This window comes from Rousettus aegyptiacus, unplaced genomic scaffold, assembly GCF_014176215.1.
Source record: "Rousettus aegyptiacus isolate mRouAeg1 unplaced genomic scaffold, mRouAeg1.p scaffold_m13_p_14, whole genome shotgun sequence".
Lineage (NCBI taxonomy): Eukaryota > Metazoa > Chordata > Mammalia > Chiroptera > Pteropodidae > Rousettus > Rousettus aegyptiacus.
In genome coordinates this window covers 27,636,599-27,659,991 of record NW_023416289.1, presented here as the reverse complement: position 1 = coordinate 27,659,991, position 23,393 = coordinate 27,636,599, and the positions used below count along the sequence as shown (strand labels likewise).

Here is a 23,393-nt window from a genome sequence, read left to right as displayed (position 1 = left end):
AGACCCTCCTCCTTTCCCTGTCGTATCTCTTCCCTGTAACCCCATCTGCCTCGTGTCTTATTTATCTAGTCTATGGTCTATCTTCCCCCCTATGTCAAGTCCAGGTCAGGAATTTTTGTCTGCTAGTTCAGTCCTGGATTCCCAGTGCCCCGCGTGTAGTAAATGCTCAACAAATGTCTGCTGACTAAATGGAATGAGTTCCCCGTCCACGCAGGTATTCAAGCCGAGCCTGGATGATCTTTCACGGCTGGTTCTGACCTAACAGTTAGTAGTTCTATGACTTTCTTCCTGGCCCAGACCACAGATGAACCTGGCACAGGAAACCTGGGTGGGGAGCTGAGATGGGGCTCCTTGGGGTCCTCTGTACCTGGACGGGGGACAGAGGCTATGCTGGAAACCAGTCCTTGGTGGCGTTCCCACCCTACGTCTGGGGAAAGCCCCCAAACTCCAGCCCCAGGTCCTGACACAGCAGGACTCTGCCAGACCGTCCCCCCCCCCCCCAGCTGTCCCCAGATTTCCAGGACATGTCACTTTGACCCCAGCTGCCCTGCCCACAGCCGACCCAGGCTCACAGCTGACACAGGCTGCCAGGCAACAGGGCCAGGCCAGATTATCATATATTAAGACATAATTACTCTGTGGAAATTTACAATACAAAGCACCCTTCCCAGCAAGTTGGCTTCAGAAAGATTCCAAAGATACAAAGGCTGCAGTGTCTGTGACTGCTTCCCCCAACCCCAGAGGCGGGGGTGGGGGGGAGGTGGGGGGGTGGGGGGGCACCAGAATTTCAAAGGCAATGGGTGGGTTGGATTTTACAAAAACCCCACTCCACCCCCAAGGCAGAAGCCCTGCCCAGGGGAGGGCCCTCCAGTTCTCAAAGTCCCATCCTGAGGAGAGTGTCCTCCTGCCCCTCTAGCCCCACCCCAGGCCCTCTCCGATTGCCCCAAGCCCAGAAAGCTCTGAGCTGGCATCACCCTTTCTCACAATTAATCCTCTGTGCTTCAGATGCTTAAGGCTAGAGAGAACTACAAATCTGGAGCCACGTACTGGCTGTGACCTACAGTGAGGCATAGCCTCCAACTAGTAGGCGTTTACTGAGCAGCTACTGCACGCCGGGCAATGTGTTAACACTAGGATGCTTCATGAACAAGACAAACCAGATCTCTTTGCTCAGGAAGAGCTTATAGTCGCACTGGGGAGACAGACGGTGAAATCCACACAAAAAAACGCATGTCAGGTGTGTGAAGAGCACATCTAGGGTAGGCAGGAGCTGTTATGTGCAAAGGCCCCGGAATGGGCCCAGGCGTGAGGAGGGGCATGGGGCAAAGCACAGTGTCGTCACTAAGACGTTTTCTATGGACTGTTTTGTTCGGAACGGGATGGCTCAGCCTGCTGCGTGGGGAATGGCAGGGTGGAGTTCATAGTCCCCCTGTGCCACTTCCAGGCACAGGACTTTGGGCAGGTCAGTTAGTCCTTTACGCCCTTTTAAGGCTCTGTTCCTCTCTGCAACATAAAAACGGTTACAGTGAGCACATACTTGCTGCGAAGAAGAAGAGCGAAAATGTAAGCAACAGGGTGGGCACACGAGAGGCAGTGGGAGGAAGCTCTCCAAGCCTCAGTTGCCCTGTCTGTAAAATGGGCACCAGCCCTAACCAGTGTCCATCTGGTGCAGAAGGACCAAAGGCCGGGTGAGCTGTGTCCGCCTTTGGCTGTCATCTGGGAGCAGACGTGTTTGGTTGTGGCCCTGAGGGACATCGCTGCTGGTCTACCCTGGGGCCCAGCAGCCACGCTGCCGATGTCATCAATGGCATTAAGGCGAAAAAACTGATTAGGATTATTTATCCTCTGGCCATAAAACCCAGGGGCAGCTGTACAGGAGCAGCTGTTCCAGCTGCCCTCCCAGGTGTCAACGCGCGGTAGCTGGGGCTGCTCCGGCAGTCCTGGGAGAGGCTCCTGCCAGTCCCCAGCAGTCTGCTAGGTGCCAGCGGGAGGAAGGCTGGGAGGAGCCCGCACTTATCTGAGGAACCATGGGGGCTTTCACCAGCCCCCTAGGGAGAACAAAGACTGGCAGGCTCCCAACGCCAGGTGGCTGACAGTTAAGAAAGAGAGGCTCAGAGAGGGGAAGGGACTTGCCTAGAGCCACACAGCACAACACCAGGGATCTGACATGCATCATGGCTGCTGATCCCTGCTAAAGGGACCAAGCAGAGGGCAAACTGGACTTCCCGCCATTATCAGTTGGGTCCACTGGGTTTCTGACCAACTTGCAAAGCTTGGCTGAGAAAATGAAGTATTGGAGATCCCAGGGGACTGTGGGATGGGCTAGGGACAACCCTGAATCTGGGCCTTGACATTCTGCTGGGGGCGGTGGGAGACTATGACTTCTTTCCCCAAAACTGTTGGGCAGAGGTGAAAAGAAACATCAATTCTGTCTCAAAGGTAGCGCCTGCCACCTGACGCTGCCTTTTGAAGGGTGCTGCTCTTTGTGAGCTGGGTGATCTGGACCTTCCAATTGACCCTAGACCTCCATGCCGCTGTCACACTCTGGACAAGTGATTTCTCCTCTCTGGGCTCAGCTTCCTTCTCTGTGAAATGGGGATAATCCTGGGGTGACGAGAGGACTAAATGAGCTAACACAGGTACCACTGGGCATGGAGCACACAGTAGGTGCTCAGAAGTCCCCAGCTGCAGAGCCTACTTCTCAGCTTTGCCACGGTCCTGCCATCCCCGTCCTAAGGGACTCATTGCTGGGTGGGGCGGCATCTCCACTTTCCCGCCATGCATGACATAAAGCACCTCAGCAGGGGACCTGCATCTACACCTAGCTTGGCCGTCCCATCTCCCGGACCTCTGACTTTTTCTAAACATGGGGCCAGGGTGACATAAAGCCCCCACGCAGGGCCTGCCATCAGGGAGGGGCCTACTTGCTCTTAAAAGCAAGCAGCATCACCTGAAGGGGGTGGGAGCTGCTGTAGTAGCCGGTGACAACGCAGGGGCCCTTCTGCAAGCCCCTCGGGGTTTGCAGTGGCCAAGCAGGGCAGAAGCACAAGGTTCCAAAGGTCACACCAGGCACGGCTGAGGCAAGCTGGGAACCCAAAATGCAACCCCAGATCTCCTCCTACCTCTAAGGAACAAGGAGGGGCTTTTAAAGTCTACACTGGGCATCAAAATTGCCATCATACCCCTCCCAAATCCCTGCTTTGGGGAGAGGTGAGTTTGAGGAATGGTCTGGGGAACTTCCCTCTGGGAGTGGGGTCAGGCATGTCCAGCCCCCAGCGCTGGGGGAACCCAGGGCTGCGGGTGTACAGGCAGAGAGCATCAGAGCCTGGCTTCAGCTTAAACGGCAACCTCACCTCTGCAACTCATTTTTATTAGAAGGCCTTTTTAGAAAGATAAACTCTTTCCTTTTGGATTCTGTAAACCTATTTGTTTGCAAATTCCAGCTACACCTGAGACCACATCCCTTCAGATGTGCCCTTCTCTTTGGAATCCACGTGACTCAGAGCACTTGGTAATATTGTGTATTAAGGACGCACCATAAAAAATAAATTGCATTGTAAAAGGGGCCCCTTAACAGACAACCTTGGCTCTAGGGTTAAATGTCTAATTTTATACTGTGATCCACAGCCAGAAAAGATAAATCAAAGGGCATTTGGGACCCAGACCTGCTCCCGCAGGACTCCAGCCTGGCACAGAGCGAGTTAAACACGGCCTGGGGTAAGAAACCTCTTCCAGGTAACCTCCCCCATTGCTGCTTTAATATCAGGAGATTCCTCGGGACCAAATGCTCCCAAGACAGCTGTCAGACACATTAAAAAACAGGAAGAAAAAAAAACCACACACACACACACACACACAAACGAGGCAACGTACCAAATGCCAAAATATCATGAAAATTCAAACAGCTAAAACAAATATAACCATAAAAAGACTGGAATCCTAGGAAAGCGATCTCTGCAATTAAGCAGTTTTCTGCTATATAGTGATAATCACCTAATTATACTATTAATGACAGTTCAACCTGCTTTGAAATAAAAGGACATTCTTCCATAACAGGATGCCAGCTGTTAGTTACAGATGTCAAACATCTTTAAAGCATTATTATTAAGGGGGAAAAAAAACCTATAAAATGAACACATCCATATTCCCCCCTCCATGAAAAAAAAAATCACCATCAGCCATGCTGCTTTGCAGTGCTCAAGTAAAAAGGTGAAAATAGAGTGCCAAGGCCCAAGTAGGGGCTCGGAAAAGGGGACAGGGCGAGGGCACATCTCCTTAACTGGGGCTTGCCCGGGGCACTCAGCCACGTGTGCTGGCCGGCCACACCAGGAGACATAAGGAGGGTTTGTATATATTTTAATGGCATCTTGGATTCCTTCCAGGGAAACAGTCTTCGGAACCAGGATGTTTATGCGGATAATGGATCTCCCTGCAGCTCTCCCAGAGCTCCCCAGGTAAACTGCGTCAGGTTCCTGGTGGTGGAGAGCGATGAGCTGCAGCCATATCTGGAAGGACTGCAGGTCACCGAGGTGGGAGCAACTCGCTCGCCTGCCCTGGACCCTGCAGACATATGCTCTGCTTATTCCTGCCAGTATTTTTTCCAACTGCGTGTGCCTTTGACATTCGGGAGCGCCAAGGTGTAATAAATATCCAACTTTGTCTTCTGACAATAGGCAGCCACATTTAATTAACTGGAGCGCAAAAAGCTGGAGATGGGGGGAGAGGGGACGCAAGGAGCAGCCACAGAAGGAGGGGATTAACCTTTTAAGCAAGCCGCTGGCTGGCGCTGGCTGTCGGGGCAAGGGGGCCGTGGCCTCCTCAGGAGGGAGTGCAGACGAGCTTGATAAATCTAAAGGGGAGGCTGGAGGTGACATCCTTCCTAGGGACAGCAGATCCTGATAACTGCGTGCAGTGCCCCCGGGGGCCCCCAAGTCTCCAGGGGGCAGGGATAAATGCCAGGCTGCCTCCCACCCTGGTTGCACATAGATGAGGAGGAGACCCTTAGGGGGCCTGCCTTCTAGGAAGCACAAAAGAACCCCCCCCCCCAAATGTCGGCAGAGCTGGAAAGCACTTTCCGGAAGAATAACTGCCACATTCCCAAACCTGCTCCCTCACGGGCTCTTGGCATCGTGGACAGAGAGCCCTTAAGAGGTGAGACAGAGATGCCTGGAAAGGAACTGCACAGGTTCAGCATTTCTTCTGTAAGGTTACTCGGTGGCTTACTCACCCCTAGCCTTGTCAAGTGGAACAAGGGGCAGCTTCATGGTGTTTGGCCACAGCTGACCTGCAGGGATTAAGCCTCGGGTTTTAATAAGATAAAAGAGGCTATGTCAGAGCACGGGAGAGGGTTTTGGAGCTGCTTAAAAAAGAGCAGAGTGGTGTCAGGAAAGAGCCCTCCTCGCTAGGTTCAAACTTGCTGTGTGACCTTGGGCAAATCACTCTCTCTCTCTGAGCCGCAGCTGAAGAACAGACACCGAGATTTTCCCAGGCTGGATTCTCACCGCACAGAGCTGAGGAAAAGCATTCTGGAGGGTCATTTATCCCATTTACAACTTCCACGGCTGGCCCTCAATAGCTTCCTTTCTCTCCCACAAGAGCGCCGGAGCCAAGCCAGCTCTGTACTAGTTGGACACCCTCCAAGAAAAACTCAGGCTCCAGGCCTGCTTGTCAGAACCGGACGGGAGGCTGGGGTACCCCCTCCCCGCATGTAGACCAGGCCTCCCTGAAATCAGTCCTCCAGAAGCCAAGCTCCTGGGGCGACGTGGCCCTGTTCTGCTCGAGTTCTCTGGAAAAATCCCCACGCCACCCACCCCACCCCTGCCAGAGGAGGGTAGCAGGGTTCACTCATATGTCCCAGCCTTCATCTCTTTTTCTATGAAACTCGATTCTGGAGAAATTTCCCTCGAATTCCCAAAAATTCCCCTCGAATTCCCAAAAATTCCCCAGAACCACATGAAGGATGATACTCGCAACGAGTCCATTCTGAGCACTGAAGCCAGAAGAGGAAAAAACGCTTCCCAGGTAGAGACGGGCACAGAAGGGTGCTGCTGGTCGCTGCTCTGGTCTCCCCTGCGGGGATGGCCCTGGTGTTGCTATTAACAGCAGCAGCAGCGGTCACTGCTTAGCTCCTTAGTTTCCAAGGAAGAAACAGCAGGTCCCCGGAATAAGGCTCCACTTTACAGCAGTGAAAACTGAGGCACAGGAAAACAGTCTGGCAGCGCCTCAGAAGATCAAACATAGAGTTACCATCTCATCCAGCAATTCCACTCCGGGTGCACACTCGAGAAATATAAACATACGTCCACACACAAACACTGTACGCAAATGTTCACAATAGCATTACTCGCAAGAGACAAAAAGTGGAAACCGCTCAAATGTCCATCGGTGAAGAATGGATAAACAAAATGTGGTCCATCCATACAATGGAATATTACTTGGCCATAAAAAGGAATGAAGTCCTGATCCATGCTACAACATGGGCTGAACCTCAAAGACACTCCACTAAGTAAAAGAAGCCAGACACAAAAGACCATGTATCAGATTATACCACTTAGACGAACTGTGCAGAACAAGCAAATTGATGGAAATAGAAAGTACATTAGTGGTTGTCCAGGGCTTGGATCATGGGGTGAAATGGGAAGTGACTGCTATGGGGTACAGGGTTTCATCTGGGGCACAAAAAAATTTGTCCTGGAACTAGATAGTGGTGATGGCTGCACAACTTTGCGAATGTATTAAAAACCATTAAGTTTCACGTTGACGGCTGACTTTTATTGTATGTGAATTGTGTCTCAATAATTTTTTAAAAACCCAACAGAGATTCAGAGAGGCGAAAGGACCCATGCAAGGTCGAACAGCTGGGGGGCTCCACACACAGGGCTGGACCCTGGTACCCCTGCCCCTACATTACATGCGCATTGTGCCATGGTCCTCATTGGGGGTGCGGGGTAACTGAGAGGCTGGAAAACAGCACAGTCATTACTGCCTCTGAAATTGAGATGTTGAGGTTCAAACCCTGGCTCTACCACTTACAAACTGGGTGACCTTGGGCAAGTCATTTAACCTCTCTGTCCTTCTAGGCCTCCCAGGAGTGTTGTGAGGGTGAACTGAAGTATGTGTGTGCACGAGAGAGAGAATCAGTTTGGAGACCCTCTAAAGAGACACCATTCTTTAGGTGGTTACATGTGTGTGCACATACATACACGTACGCACGCGCGCGCACACGCACACACACACACGATAAATCACTGCACTTATTCTCCAGCATCCACCTGGTCCTGACAGTGGAAACTACTCTTCTCTTCATCAAACCGTCACTTGGTGGTTTCTGTCCCCCGCCCCTATTCTGACCCACTTCCCCATTTCATCGATGGCCACTGACACCATCTCTCCAGCTTCCACGTGTCCCTCACTTCCATACATGACGCTGCTAGCCTGACCTCCGTAACGGCTCTGGCCCCACCACTCCTGTTTAGGCCCTTGTCACCTCTGAACTGTCCCGCTGCTTCGGTCCTTCCTGTATTTAATGTTCCAGGTGGGTCAAGCCCCTACTCCAGGGGTTCCCTATGGCCCCGAACACAATATCGTGGCCACGAGCCGCACACAATGATCAAGCACTCGAAATGGGGGTAGTGTGAATGAGGAACGAAATTCTAATCATGTTTCATTTTTAATTGATTTAATTTTTACATTTCAATGGTCACATGTGGCTAGGTCTAACCCCTTGCTACTCAAAGTGTGGCCTATGGATCAGCCACATTGGGGCCACCTGGGCCTGGGGAGGGTGCTGAGGTCCTCAGGGGCCTAAGGGAGGGAAAGTCCCCATGTGGCTTGTCAGGCCCCACCCAGACCCACTTGAATCAGAACCTGTCACTTAAAATACCAAGCCATTTGCGTGCACAGTACAGTTTGTGTCTCCTCCCTTTACACTTTCCCCATCTTCTCCTTTCAAAACACACCAACTCTTCAGGATCAGCTACCACCTCCTGCAGGAAGCCCTCATGGATTGCTCTGGCCAAATGGGAACTTTCCATCCTCTGAGCCCCTGGAGCCATCTATATCCTTCCAAGGCCCAGAGCTTATAGTCCACTCATGGCTGAGCCCCTCTCCTCCTCAGTTGGCTAGAAGAGCCTCGAAGGCACGACCTGTGACTTACTTTCGATCCTCCTCTCAGCCCCTCCCAGGCCTGGCACCTAGCAGGTGCTTGGGAACTGCCCCAGCAGTTGCAGTTGCAAGAAGCTAACTTCTCTTTCCAAACCAGGGCAAGGAGAACAAAGTTGGTTGCAGGCTATTTGCTTTATTGTTGCTTCCAGTCAGCTTGCCCCACCGGTCTGACACGCTGGCTGCCTCTCTCTGAGCCCGAGCACCTGGAAGGTGACAGAGCCCTGAGTCAAAGGCATGAAAAGCCAGGATGAAAAGCAGGCGGGCGAAGTTATTGGTTTCAAAAAGCCAAATAAAACCTCACGTGCTTTTCATGAACCTCTCTGTAGGCTGGGATCAAGTGCCACAGCTTCGTCACACAGCAGGTGTCAGTTCTTGAAGAGCCCACCGACGTCACATCTGCAGGACCCCGACGGCCCCTAAGCCTCGTTGGCAGAGGTGGGTCAAGGGTGAGGCCTCTCCTCCCCCAGCACGGTCCTTCTCCAACCACACACTTGGCAGCCTCCCACGAGCTCTGGGCTCTGAGGCTCTCCCCTGACGCCAAGGCCTCGAAGGCTGACACTGACCAAGTGCCAAGTACTCCTCCACCCTGGTGGAGGCCCCCAGAATCTGCCTGTGTGTCTGGGCCTTGGACAGGCGACATTTAATCCCATCTGGCCACTCGGCCTGCCTCTCAGAGCTATTTCTCTGACAGGCTCACTGCAAAGAGCAGTCAGTTCCTCCTGAGAACCTGAGGCCACAGTTCATATCTTGGCTCTAACCCCGGAAGCTGCCAGAAACCTTGCTTTTCTATGTCCTCCTCTGCTAGGCGGGGGATCGAAACCCCTGCCTCCACCCCTGGGGCTCAGGCAGGAAGTGGCCTCAGCTCCACACACAGGCAGTCTCCAAGGGCTGCAATACAAATGGGCCTGTCCGGGCTGAGGGCAGGTGATAAACCCCCAGAGAGAACCATCAAAACCTACACAAGCCTGACACAGCTCCAAGGCCTTCCCCATGGCATATCTGTCAACAGCAGGAACTGAAGTCATCACTTCCCAAGAAGCAGAGAAAACACACATTAACACAAGACTGCAGTTGCCAGCAAACGTCCCTTGTGCCTGGGAGGCCTGCCTCAGAGCTCTGATCCCATTGGGAAATAAGACAATGATGACAATCACACCAACCATAATCTCAATAGCAGGTAAACACTTACGGAGAGCCTACTACCGACTACTAAGCACTTTAAATGTACAAACCCTTTCAATTCTCACGGCGATCTTAGGAAATATAATCTTCCACATTTTACACATGAGTAAATTGAAGTGCAGAGCATTTTAGTAACCTGCCCAAGACCTCCCAAGAAGTAAAGGGCACAGCCAGGATTCGAACCCTGGCCACCAGGCTTCTGAGTCCAGGAGCTCGACTACCATGCTATGCTCCCCTTTAAATAAAGAACTACGATGGAAGGTCGCTCCTGATTATTATAACCTGAGATCACAGAGGAACAAATAACCAGTCAAAGGGGGCGACCCCACAAAGGCTTTTAGGCTTCTGAGCTTGGCATTCTAGGCAGTGGAAACGGCTAGGACCAGGTGTGGAGGGGGAGGCAGAGAAGGTCAGGCTAGATGGATGAGCAGAGCGTCGACTTCAAAAGCTTTGCCTACCATGCTAAGAAATTGGGCTCTGTCAAGGAGGAGCGGATTCCAGCAGAACTATCCTGGAAATGCTAACTTAATATGTAAAGTAGGTTCAAATATGGGGGAGAGCCTATTACATTCCTCCTTGGAGGTAACCTCAATAATATTAAACATGATCACATTCCAGAACCAAAGGGTGTCCATCCAATGGGACTCTCCCCATACCCCAGTACTGAGTCCCAGGAGATGTTCAGAGAGGAGAGGGGGCAGGGGTTTCTGGTTCTTTCTGTGCAAGTGTTACCATCGTCAGTAACGCCACAATGCCAATGGTCTGTTGTGAAACTTGGGGCTCAGGAACTCTCTCTCAAGTTGGTCCTAGACCTGGGCTAGCTGCAAGTGTGCTAATGATTTGTGAGTTATCAGTTCCATCTCGGAACCGAAAAACTGAGGGAGAAGGCTGACGGGTTTCCAAGAGCCTCCTCCCAGGTAACTCACCCGTATCTGGGTCATGAGTCTAGTTGGCTGCTCTAGCCACTGATCAACCTCTGTGTGCTGAAGTCCAGGATGAATATTCATGATCCTATCCAGTTCTACACTTTCATTTCTGGCACAAATTAATAATTTACCATAGAGTTTCATAAAAATCAGATATAGCTCATTAGCAACTCCCCAAAAGGCACTCTAGTCTTCTCGCTGATCCCGGTAAGGGGCTGGTCTTTCTTCAGTGACAAGTAACAATGCCCTTATTTTCAGAGACGACCCCTATTTGTACAGGGCTGGTGAACCCTGTACTGCCGTGGGAGGCTACCTGGGTGTGAGCCTCCCGGATGCCCTACCAGAGCGCCAAGCCTCTGCTTGAAGACCGCCACATGCATCTTCAGGACACTTTAGAAGCTGTCCCTAGAAAAGGATGGAATAATCTTTTCCCCTGGCAAAGGCAAGGCCACTATCTACCTGGAAATGGACACAGCAGGTGAGTGGCGTGTGTGTCACAGACTGTATTTTTCAAAGCGGGGACATCAACACCACCCCCCTCCGACATGCTCTTCTAGTACCTTGCTACCCCCCATCAAAAAATGGAGCTTAACTCCTGTATAAGTGAACCTGGGAGGGCTTGCTCTTCTCTTGTAATGAACAGATTGTGGCATAATTAACACCATGTGACTTCTGAGGCTGGGTCCTAAAAGGTCATGCAGCTTTCCCCTGGTGAGCAGGGACACCTTGCCTCTGGAGCCCTGGGCCACCATGTAGGAAGTACAGCTTCCCTGAGGCTACCATGTTGACAGGAAACCCACGCCACATGGAGAGTCCAAACTTGGACAGACAGCCCAGCTTCAATTGCCAGACACTCTGGTTACCAAACTACCTCCAGACTTCCAATCTTCCCAGGAATCATGGCATAGAGACCGGGCATACTCCACCATGCCCTTCCTGAATTCTCAACCCATGGCATCTGTGAGCATAATTAAATGGCAATGTTTTGTAACCACCCATGGTTATGAAGTCTCCCTCTATCCCAGGGTGTCCTGGTTCCCGGCACACCCATCCACGAGCCCCCCAGATGCTCGTCTGGCCTGCCCGCCCATGGTCAGTGCTGAAGTAAAGATGGGTTGAAATCTACCTGTGAGCAAAACTTCCCAAAAGGGAAATGAAGAGGAGGGGTGTGACACCTTAGTCCCTGGGCTCTTAAGATCCAAGATAAAGGCTGATGATACTCTTGACACTCATTCCCAGAGAGGGTGAGAAGCCTGTGCGCGCTGCCCCCCTCCCCTGCAGCTGCTGGCCCTGCCTCACCTCACCCAGGCCTTTCTCCAACTGCTCGCCAGCAGGCAGCCCCACCCCGCTGGGCTCCTCCAGTGAGTTCAATTAAGACCCAGGCATTATCTCCTCCTCCCCTTCCTTTATGTTCCCTGTGTGCCCCCCTTTCTCTTGTCAGATAATCACGGGAAACCAGCAAACGGTTGACACAGTTACCAAGACAACAGAAGTTAGGACTGACAAGGAGGTCTGAAAGCTAATCCTAAATGAATTATAGGACAAGAGTGACAAGGGGGTGGGGACCAATGGCGGGCAGCTTCAAAGGAGGCCCCAGCAGTAAAGACAAGGTGCTGTCTGCCTCAGGGCTCTGGCAGTGGGGTCTGTCCCTAGCTTAGCTTGAGGGTGACACCGGAGTTCTTTGGGGGTGGGAAGATCAAAGAAGGAATTCATTAAAATGAAACTCTCCACTGAAGATGGTAGGATAACCACACCCGCCATCCATGAAGACTCAGGGGCAGGGGTTCTTCCCCATTCAGCTTTTCTGATATGGGGAACAATGGGAAAGGGGCCAGGATGATCTAATCAAGGTGATTCCATTTCTTCTTTACTTATTTAGAACTTGCCATCTTGTGACCAGGGCGCTGTGCCCAGCCCCGCTGGCTGACAGCTGTTTCAGGAGTCTGAGCAAAGTGACCCTGAACTCTTCACTGGCCTCCCAACCCCATGGGGCACATGGTCAATGCCCGCCTGCCTAGGCCACCACCCCTGTCAAGAATGATTCAGCTGGATCCCTTGGGAAGGGCCCCTTCCTCTGACACCAGTTCAGAATCCAGGACATGGGCAGCCTGACGCCCACAGCTGGGAACTATTAATCCAAACGGTAACCGTGGCTAATAGTTCTTCAGAACTTGGCCCAGGCTTCTGCAGATTAACTCCTCAAATGCTCACAACCTCAGAAGGGAGGCACTACCACTGGCCCCACTGAACAGATGAGGAAACTGGGGCTCAGAGAAGGTATAAGAAACCTGCCCAGAGCCACACAGCCAGTCAGGAGAGGAAGCAGGGTCAAACACAGTGCTCTTACTCTAGAGTCCTCATTCTTTCTTAACCAGCACCGCAGCGTCTGAGAAGTTGGTTGACCTTGACCTGGCAAGGCCTGCCAGGTATACCCTGCCAGGACACCTCAGGAACTGCAGCTTGGGCCCATTACTCACCTCTTCCTGGAATGGGGGCCCTGAAACCCTGCACACCACTTTCTCTCTGGGGGATTTTCCTGATTCTTCTCCACCTCTCCTTCTCAGACTAAGGCCTCATGGGCATCTCACATCCCTGATCTTTCACTCACCAAGGATTCCCCTGGATATTACAACCCCATTCTCAAACTCTCTACGGGATCGGTCATCCCAGGTCAGTTTCCATAGTCAGGTCAAAGTGTTAGACCAGTTGTCACACTTGAGCAAGCATGAGAATCCCCTGAAGGGCTTGCAAACACACAGACTGCTGGAACCCTCCACGGTTTCTCCCTCAGCACCTCGGCGGCCTCCTGCGAATCAGTACCTCAAACAGTAGTTGCAGCTGCTGCAGGTGCTGCTGGCCCGGAACCGCCAAGGTGTTAGCCCACACTCAGCCTCCTCTCTCTCTACCTTTACCTCAACTCACTGACCCCTGGGTCACCACCTGAGCCAAGCACTCATGCTCTTCCTCACAGAGCCCATACCAGAGGCCCTCTGCCCCAGCCCTCCTCTGCTGAGAATCCTAAAACAGACAGGACAAGGTGCTCAGACATCTGACCCATCTCCACTCGCAGACACACGCCACCCCTCTCTATGCTGCCAGTCCAGCCTGGCCTGCCACTCACCTCTCAATCTGGGGCGATGGCAGTAGCCTTATGCTGCTCTCCCTGCTGCCCCCATGGATTATATCTCAGCCCTATAGCCGGATGGGGCCCACTGAAATGCAAGTCATATCACCCCCTCCTCTGCTCCCAGCTCCGCCACCTCATGTCCTACCCTTCTCCCCATAGCTCACACCCCTGTGGCCACCAGAGGGACATCCTCAGGGTCTCAGGGCCTTTGTACATGCTCGACCCTATGCCTGGGCACTTTCCTTCAGACCTCTTCAGGGCTAGCACCCCTTTTTCTTCCAGTCTTTGGCCACCCCAGATAAAACAGCCTCTGCCCACACTTCATCTACCCCCATCACTCTCCCCGCTCTCCTATTCTCCAAGAGCTTGCATCATGGGACACAGCGCAACATGCTCCTTGCTGGAAGAGGTGCTGCACAGGGACACAGCCCTTGGGGGCTTCTGGGCCATACTTCTGTGTGCCCGGGCCAGTGCTTCTATGTCATAAACACGTGTTGAATAGTCAGACGAACTTGGCTGCTTTAAAACTCTGGATTTCCACCCACTTACAACAGAATCGAATTCACATGTCATTGGCCTTATCACATTCAAGACCCTCCAGAATGTGATTGCGACCCACCCACAGGATTCATTTCCCACCCTCACCGAGCTCTCCCTTCTCCTCTAAAACTATCCTCCCTGCCCCTCCTAGAAGGCCAGGTGCAAAGGCCACCATTTCCCGGGGCGGGGAGGGCCTGGCCCAGCTCCCTGCCTGGGTTAGCTCTGTTTCCCACCAGCTGGGCCGTGTCTGCCCTGCCTGAACTCTGAGGACTGGTCCTGATGCATCTATCTGGCTTCTAGGGCCTGGCACAGAGTGGCAGAAAGACCCAAGACCCCATAGCTGCTGGTGGCAAGTGAGGCCCCTTCTGCTTGAGGCACCATCTTGCCTGCTCACTCTCTCCTTCCAGGGCCTTAGGTCCAGGACCCCTTGGTGACTGGAAGGGGCCCTGCAGTCTGGACACCCCACAGCCTCTTTAAAGGATGCACAGGCTTCAGAGCCCTGCCACTAGAGGCCACTGCTGAGAATCAGGTTAGAAGCCAATGGCTTTGCATCTCAAGTGGCCCCCAGAGTAGAAAGGCCAGCTCCAATATCACTTCCTCTCTGTGGCCTCTCGGACACAGCCTCCTCAGCACTATGAGAAAAAATTTCTACACAGGCCCCTAAACACCAGCATTTGTCACCCTGTATTACTCAATCTGTACTCTCTACCACCATCACGGCAGAGAGGCCCAGTGCCTAGCTCTCAGCACGCCTCATGTGAACTTAACCTGCTGAATATTTTCGAAGTGGCTTCCCTATTCTTGTTCATCCCTCCTTGCTTACGGGCCTCCTTCTACCCAGCCTCACCCCCCTCTGTGCTCCTCACTTCCAAGGCCCACCTCGGATGCTACCTCCTCCATAAAGCCTTCTCAGATTTCCTCTACCATGGTGCTCCTGGGAGAATCCAGAGCACTGTGTCCATGTTCATCTCATGCCCTGTTTGCCCTGAAGCAACCTGAAGATAAGACATAGGCCTCCTGCACTGCTCCTGCCCAGTTGCCATAGGGCAGGGCCTGGCATCCCATAGGGCAGGTGTTGCCCAGCTGGGTGCTGATACCTAGGAGGGAACAGACACGTCCTGTGTCCTGGGGGGACGGACCTAGGTCAAATACACACGCATGCTCTGTGTGAAAAGTAGCATTCTAACAACCCACAGTGATGTGGCAGATCTGTCAAGTCGGGGACCCCTAAGAGATCACTGAATCGAAAGAAGGGAGGGGTTGGGCCATCTGACTTCTGAGTCCCTTCCAAGTCCAATGTTCTGTGACTTCCCAACCCTGCAGACCATTAAGCAAGTGGCCAAATGCCCACTGGGCAATGGTCCAGACCTGGTCAGAGGGCGCTTCCTCTCTCTGCGAGAGGGAGCAAGAGGAAAACAGGGCAGCACTGACCCTTCGAGGCCATGGCTTCCGGCGGGACCCGGCCTACGGGACTGGGGGCGTTCAGGCTCTAGGGGTGAGACCTGAGCTCGGCTTAACTCGAACCTGGCCCGTTCCCCACTCCCCTCTCCGCCCCAGTACCCACTTCGGCTTCCAGCATAGCTCTGGAATCCAGGCTCAGGGCAACTATTGACCCTAGTCGGAGCTGTGGAGGGCCTGGCATCAGTGGGAAAAAGCCGGAAAAAGCCGGAAAAAATGCATTTTCCCCTGAAGACTTGTAAAAAAATTCTCACTGATTTTTTTCCCTTTTACCCCAAGCTTTCACAGCTCTAAATACGCCACACTTAGTAATTTTACGAGCAAACCAAGCTATACATCACACGGTTTTATGTTCCTAAATTAACAAAAGGACTTTAAATCTATATGGAGCTCTTTAAAAAAAAAAAGCACCGCATCTATTTTTATTTCCTCACCCCCCAAATTCCCTCTTCCCTTCTAATATACTCCCCCTGCCCCCGCTCCATGGCTTCAAAATTTGATTGTTTAGCTAGACCACCAAGGAGAGACAGTTCCAAATGTAGATGAGAAACTGCTTTGCTGAGGACCCATAAGGGGTGAGTCCACTGACCTTTGGAAAAGGCTGCTTAAGGGGTTATGAAAGACTGATTTTTTTTCCCTGAAAAGTAGAGTATGATAGGATATACTCTAGTGGATGAAGAGGCCACATCTATCAACCCGATCTCGCCAAAAATCTAAGGAGAAGAATTAGAAGTCAACAGGTCTGGCAAGGTCTAGATGACTAGATGACTGGAAGGACCCATTTGCACTTGACATGGGAGAGAAGGAAGCACGGTGGGGCTGCTCCATTCACACATGTCCACGTCTGGGAGAAGATGGACAAGTGACATGGAGCACTGGACTTGGAACAGAAGCCCAAGGCCAGACACTTCCCATCACTGCCTCTGTCTCTGGGAGCTGGGTGGCCCTAGCTAGCTGCCCTTCCAACTCCCGACTTCTTCCTGCACAGAAGGAAGAGAATTATCCTTGCCTCATTCTAGGGCAGGAATCCAGGTATCATAATGACTGTTTGGTCCAGGAGCTTAAAAGAAACTTCTCTTGACTCCGAAAGTCAAGAAGATAAGGAGCAGGAGAGTTTCCAATGGGGTGATATAAGATTCCCACCCATGGAGTAAGAACAACACATTCAAGCAAGAAAAAAAATCTTAATGAGAACCAAATTGAGCAGGAGGGTGGGAACCAGACCAGGCCCCTTGGAGAAGGGCTGGGCCGCAGCTGGGACAAAAGGGCCCCTGGCTTTCCCAGTCGACAGATGGAAATGTGACGGCCCCTCCTCATTTCTCGGGGGTATCAGAAGATTAATTAGTGACTGCCTGGAAAGTGCTAGATGGGAGCTGAAATGCTTGTCCCCGCTGAGTTTCTGAGCTGTAAATAAGCAGCCTTCTCAATCACAACTGAAATAGCAATGCTTTCCTTTTATCTGAGTCAGATCCCGTTAGGCCCAACCTGCCCCCAGAGCAGGCCTGGGTGGTTCCAGAGCCAGCCCCAAAACTACAGGTTTCTTATAACTGCGCAGCTTCCCAGGGCAAGCCAGAGCTAGGCATGAGCTCAGTCATAGCTGGCGATTGCAGACACCCTCTCCTAGTTTAGCTCCTGAGGTGACGCCAGTAGCTGAAGGTTCGTATGTAGTTCTGGCCCATCCTCACCTCCAGCGGTCTCCCCCAATCCAGGTGGGCCTGAGCAGAGACATATACCCAGCCTCACACTGAGACTTTCTGGAAGTAGTCTGGGGGATGGAAAATAAAATTTAGGCAGCTCCCCACAAGCCACCTGGGCCTAGGTTCACTTCTCCATGGCACCCCCAGCTCCAGGCAGGGGAGGCCTAGGTCTCTCGAAAGCAGGTCAAAGGCTGTGTAGAGAGGGGCCCAAGCCAGGCTGACCCTCGGGAGACAGCTGGGGACAGGGAAAATGTTCTATGGAGACCCAGATTCTCCAAGAGCAATCGTCAGCAGGCTGTGTGCCTTTGGGCCAAGCCCAGCCTTCTCTGAGCCTGTTTCCTCACTAGAGATTCTGGAGCATCCTTCCCCGCAGTGGCAGTGGACAGTCAATCCCTTGGGGAAGCCAGGGTCACCCAGAGTTCAGCATGGGGCCGGAGTGGGGTCAGCTGACAGCAGAGGAGTCTTCCCTCAGAACTCCAGGAACAAGATAAGGGGACCGGCAGGGCGCCACCGCCAACACCAATGGCCAATTCCCTCCCTCACTCATTCAACAAATATTTATTAAGCAGGGACTCTGGAGCCAGACTGCCTGGGGGTTAAAGCCCGGCTGTATGATCTCAATCTGTGTCTCAGTTTCTTTATCTGGCAAGTGGGATTAAATTAACAGCATGCCTGGTACGGAATGGGCACCATTATTTTTATTTTCAATAGTGTTATTATTGGTCTGGCACTGAGCCGGGAATAAAGGAAACACACCTGCCTGGAGCCTGAAGTCTGGTGGGAATTCAGGAAAGGGGGTAACTAGGCTTGTGTACTCAGAAGTTTGAGATTAGAGACCCCACCCATTCACCCACTGGTCCTCCGGCTTCTTTCACAAACGCCCATGCCTCCTTCTCCTGACATAAGAAGTGTCCCTCTGCTGGATACCAACCCCCTACATTCCAGTGAGACCAGATACTGTGTTATGGCAGTCAGGAGCCCAGTCTAAAGACCCAAGTTCAAGTCCCAGCTCAACTACTAAGAAGCCCTGTAACTATTTGCAAATAATTCTGCCTTAATAATAATTATTGTAACTATCATTTACTAAGCGTTAATTTCCTTTTAGGTACCATCCTCAGTGCCTTGCAAGGATTAACTCATTTAATCTCTTAACTAGAGGTAGGCAAACTTTCCCTGTCAAGGGTCAGACAATAAATATTTAAGGCTTGGCAGGCCTTGTTGTAAGCTCAACTTTACTATTGCAGCAGGAAGGCTGCCACAGACAATGCATAAAAAAAAAAGCGTGGCTGTGTGCCAATAAAACCTTATTTACAAAAATAGGCAGCAGGCCATAGATTACCAACCCCTGCCCTACACTGCTACTGAGGTCAATACAGTTATGGACCCCACTTCACACATGGGAAAATTGAAGCCCACAGGGCCCAAGTCACCCATTCAAGGTCATGTCTTAGAAGAGGCAGAGCTGAACTCTAAACCTCCACTGATCAGCCTTCCTCCTGTCATCTGTCAAACAGAAGTGCCTGGTGCCAGTCTGACTGTGAACAGCGCCCAGGGTAATGGCTAGATGGACAACTTCTGGGCCCTCATTCCTTACAATTACAGACACTGTGACAGGACCTGGCTTCCAGGGCAGAACCAGGTCCCAGAAGTTCAAGAGTACCTAAGGCTGCAGAGCCAGAGTATCCAGGCTAGCCAAGTGCAAGCCCCACCTTCCCAGGCCAGCGTGGAGGCAGTAGCGGACTTCATGTTTTAGTTAGCTGCTTGCAAGCTGGGCAAATGTCTGAGCTCATCTGAGCCTCACTTTCCTCCTCTGTGAAATGGGTAGATGCCAGCACATATCTCAGATGGCAAGAGCGAAATTCACAGGTGAGATTCCCATGAAGCCCTTGCAAGAGGGGCTGTGGGGTAACAGTGGTCAAGAGAAGCAGGTCACTTGTTTTACAATTGGAGTTACTACTCTGAGATGAGCTGACTGAAGTCCAGAGAAGCAAGAGCACTTGACTGTAGCTCTTCCCAGTTAAGCTCCTACATTATTATGCCAAAATTATAAAATACAAAACTCCAGTAGGATTTAAAAAAAAAAACAACTCTAGTGGGGTACAAGCCTCCCTCCACAGGCAGGACTGACTTAGGCCCTGACCTTCCACACTCCTGACTTCTCCTGACGTCCAGTCTTGCCTCTGAGGGCTTTATCCCAGTCAGTTCTGATTTCCCTTTATTGCTTTGAATTTCCTAGCCTGACACTTCCTCCTTTTCTTTCTGAGGCTCCCAGTGTAAATAGAAAATTGGTCACCTGACGAATAAATATATGCCAGCAGCCACCCAAAGGCAGGTGAAGTGGGGTATAGATTACAAGCACCTGTGCTTTAAGATGTCCTGTGCTTAAGAATATTCATTTTTGCCAAAAACCTGTAGAGTGTCTTCAAGGCAAGGCACAGTGGGGGGTGGAGGGGGCACTAGTTGCTGCAGACCCTTAAGAGGAAGAATTGTCCCTGCTTTCTAGGCAGCTCACAGTGGGTGTGGGGGTAGGAATGGTTAGCTAGCTACACCTTAGGTTCAAAGGGCCCTGGTGCATTTCACCAGGCACCAGTTCCCACCCATTGGGCTCTGAGCCCCAGATGACTTGGCCCAGTGTTAGAATACATCCCTTCTGTCAACTGGGGATTCCGGTTCTAATTTGGATGGGATCTGTTAAGGGCAGTGCAAAGGGAAGGTGCCAGATTTGCATTTCAGGCAGTGAAGGAAAAAGATCTCAACAAAGTGGAGACCCTGAAAAATATTCTTCCTATAAAAGTGGTATAGACACCAAGCAAGAAACACAGACCTTGTCAGTTCCTGGGAAAGGTAGGAGACCTAAAACAGCCACAAAGAAACTCGAAAAGAGTAAATGTACAGATTTTATACAGAACAGAGAGAAGTCATTCCTATCCCGCCCCCCACCCCTTGCCCTCTCAACTTGGGGAAAACATTCACCCTGGTTTAGGGCAGCCAGGGCCAGACGCAGCAGAGCTGGATCTTGCCTAGGCCCATTCCTTCCGCTATGCTCCTCCCAGGAACCCTAGGGACTGTGGGTGCCTCAATCAAAGTCACAGGGGCTTCTGAACACAGATGGGAAAAAAAAAAAAAAAACCCAACACCCAGCCACGTGCACCTTCTCCAGCAAAACAGTTCAGAAACAAACCTCCATGGGCAGTCCCTTCTGCAGAATTTTAAAAGCCCCAATATGAGAAGCCCAGGAAAGGCTCTTCTCCCTACAGCACTTCAACGTCTCACCACCCTCAGACCCATTAACGACCTAACTTTCATAGGAACTCTGTCATCGCCCAGGGAAGATGAAACTCTCAAAGGAAGGAAGGGAAAATAAAAACACAGCTCATTCCTAGAACAAGGTCGCACGCAGACCTGCCTTCCTGACCTACAGGTCACGTGGCCCCACGGGGGAAGGCCTGGTGAGTTACTGCGGACCCGGCGGGGGGGGGGGGCCTGAAGGGGGGGTGACAGAGCGGCGGAGGGGAGGGCCCCAAGAATCACCAAGGCTCCCACCTCCCTCGCCAGGAAACCCTGGCTCCACAGCTTCCTTTTAGCCCACATGTCATTATTTTTAAGGTTTCAAAGTCCAAATAAGGTGAACTCAAGAGAGGCTCCCCCAAACTCCCTGCTGTCACCCTCTCCACTCCCCTTTGGGCAGCAAGCGCGACTTGCCCCGAAACAGAAAGTTACAGGGCAGACTGCTGTCAGCGCGCAAGGTTAGGAAAACAGGAAGCCACGCCAACCACCCTCCTGAGCTTCCCCGGCCCCCTCCTCCGACCTCGGCAGGCACAGAACCTTCCAGGGAATCCCGGGCAGAAAGGGGGGGAGCGGGGGAGCGCGCCACGCTCGCGCAGAGACCGCTCACTGGGCTGGCTGGAGGGAGAGGAAAATAAGCCCCGAGACTGGGGGCGGGGGAGGTTGCATGCCACCCGATCGCGTCGGCCTGCAGGAAAGTAACTTCACACCCGGTGCTTAATTCACCTCGGAAGGCTTGAGTGCTCTGACCGCTCGCTGCGCCGCCGCCGCGGAGCCAGCTCCGGGCAGACAAAAGGAGCGAGACGCGCAACCCCCGGCGGCGGCGCGGTGGGGGCGGCGACGGGTGGGCGCTCCCCGCCGCACGTAGCACACACAGCGCCCGCTGGACCGCAGCGGGAGCAGCCGGGGCCGCGCGCGCCCGCCTGCAAGAGGCTCGGCGGACCCACCACGCCGACTCAGGCTGGGGGGGTCGGGTGGGGTGGGGGCCCGGGGCATGCCGGCGCCGCGCGGGACCCAGGGAGGCGCACAGACTCTCTTACCTGGTAAGTAATATAGAGGCGGTTTCAATCCAAACATGATTCAAATTAGAATTCCATAGTGGCCAGAAAGGGATGAAGAAGAAAAAAAAATCTTAAAACCCAGCAACGAGACAAAAATCGCCGTCCAAGCCACGGCGCTCAAAAATGTCCAAAACAATAAAATAAAGGCAGAAGAGTGATCCCGACAGCGACGAAAAAAAAAAAAATCAGTCTTTTTTTTCCTCCTTAAGATGATCAAAAGGTTCTCTCTTCGGCCAGCGCCCGAGCAGTTTCGGCCACCTTGGCCCTGGCAGATCCACAATGAGGTAATTGACGACCAAGGACGGGCCAGAGCCTCCACGGCTGCCCGGTGTCTTCGCCGCGTGTGTATTTTCTGCCTTTTGGACTTGAGATGAAAATAAAAAAAAAAAAAAAAAAGGAGGGGGGCGCACAGCGGAGGGAAGCAGGCGGGAGAGCCGAGAGGAGCGCGAGAAAAATAAAGGGGGGAGGTGAGGGTGATGAAATTGGGGGGTTAAGATCTTCAGGGATTACTCATTTGAAAGAAAAAAGAGGGAGAGAAAAGCAGCCCCCAAGACGTGCGAGTAGCAATCTCTCCTCCATTCAGCCATTTGAATGTCAAGGGCGAGGGTCAAGGGACCTGTTTCCAACAGGGTTTCACGTTCAGAACCAGAAGGAAAAAGGAAGGGGGGGCGGCGGGAGGGGGTATCTCTTGTTGCCAAGGCGAAATCGGCTTTGTTTTCGTTTCCCCTTAGCTACTAGGTGAGGAGGGGCAGGGTAGGGGGGAAAGAGGAGGAGGGGGCAAGCGGGAGAGGGGAGAGGAGAAAATTAATACCCAAACAGCCAAGAAGTACTGAGGGGGAGATTTCTCCTCGTAAATAAAAGAGGCAGCGATCGCAAACAAGTCTCGGGCAGGAGAAAGCAGGCCTAGGAGCCAGCTCCCTTCCCCCTCTCGCCACCCCCCACTTTTTTTTTTTTTTTTTTTTTTTTGGTTATCTCCCTGGCCCTGCGTCCCACCACTGACTCAGAGCAGGGGTGGGGGAAGGAGGAGAAAAGAACTCGCGGGGGCCCGGGCAGAAGGAGCAGAAGGAGAGCAGGGAGGCAAGAGCGCACCGCGGTGGAGAGCCCCTCGATCAATTTTCATGCAAGAATCATTATCGGTAAATTGGAAAGCTGGCTGCCTGACAGCAGATTTGTCTCCCCTAATGAAAGCGAAAGGGTAGGGGCGCAGCGGCGAGCGGCTGCAGGCGGCGACGGCGACAGCTTCTTCCGTCTCTACGCGGCATCTTCCAAGAGCTCCATGCTTCGCAGGGCGATAATAATAGTTTCACTTGCGAGCTTCCCCCCGCGCGGTCGCCCAGCCAGGCAGCAGATCCATGCGGACTGGGATCGGGCGCGCAGAGAGCCAGGCTCCCCTCTCCAAGCTCGGGGAGAGTGCTACTGCTGGCGGCGGGGTGCTGCTCTCTGCCCCAAAGCGGGGGCCGTTTGCAAACAGTGGGTGGCTGCGGGCGCCGCCGGTCCCCCCTCCCGCTGCCCAACTCTGCGCGCTCTGGCCGCCCGCCCACCAGTCTTCCCTCCCTCCCCACCCACGTCTGTCAGCTGCGGGGACGGGGAGTTCACTCGCCGCCGGGGCCTGGGAGGAGGATCCCCAAACCGCGCCGGGGGCTCTGGCCCGCCTTTTGTGAAACCCACACGGGGTTGCGGAAACGCACACACCGGCTGGCGAGAGGAGTGAGTCCTAAGGCCAGCGGCTTCTCTCCTTTTCCTCTCGCCCCTCACTCCACACCCCACACCTTAAAAATCCCTGTTGCAAATGTAATCAAATGCTTGATACCATCTCCCACACTCTCCCTGCACTGGTGCATTATCTGATCCGAGAAGGCATGCTTCCAGGCAAATAGACCTAATAAATGCTATTACTGGGATTCTGCAAGCCCCGGCTGCACCATAGTAACGAAAGCCCTGGCTAATTTGGTCT

At 52.7% G+C, this 23,393-nt stretch overlaps 1 protein-coding gene and 1 long non-coding RNA gene across 4 annotated transcripts in view; both read right to left on the bottom strand.

Moving 5' to 3' along the window:
• The window catches only part of GSE1 (Gse1 coiled-coil protein), a 407,380-nt gene that overhangs the window by 88,066 nt on the left and 295,921 nt on the right, over positions 1 to 23,393 (bottom strand). The gene's annotated exons all lie outside the window — the stretch shown is intronic.
• Positions 1,051 to 17,339, bottom strand: LOC118611358. Its single transcript, XR_004954257.1, has 3 exons — positions 17,327 to 17,339; positions 14,425 to 14,427; positions 1,051 to 2,694 (listed from the first exon to the last, which is right to left on the bottom strand). It is a non-coding gene; the product is annotated as an uncharacterized LOC118611358 (long non-coding RNA).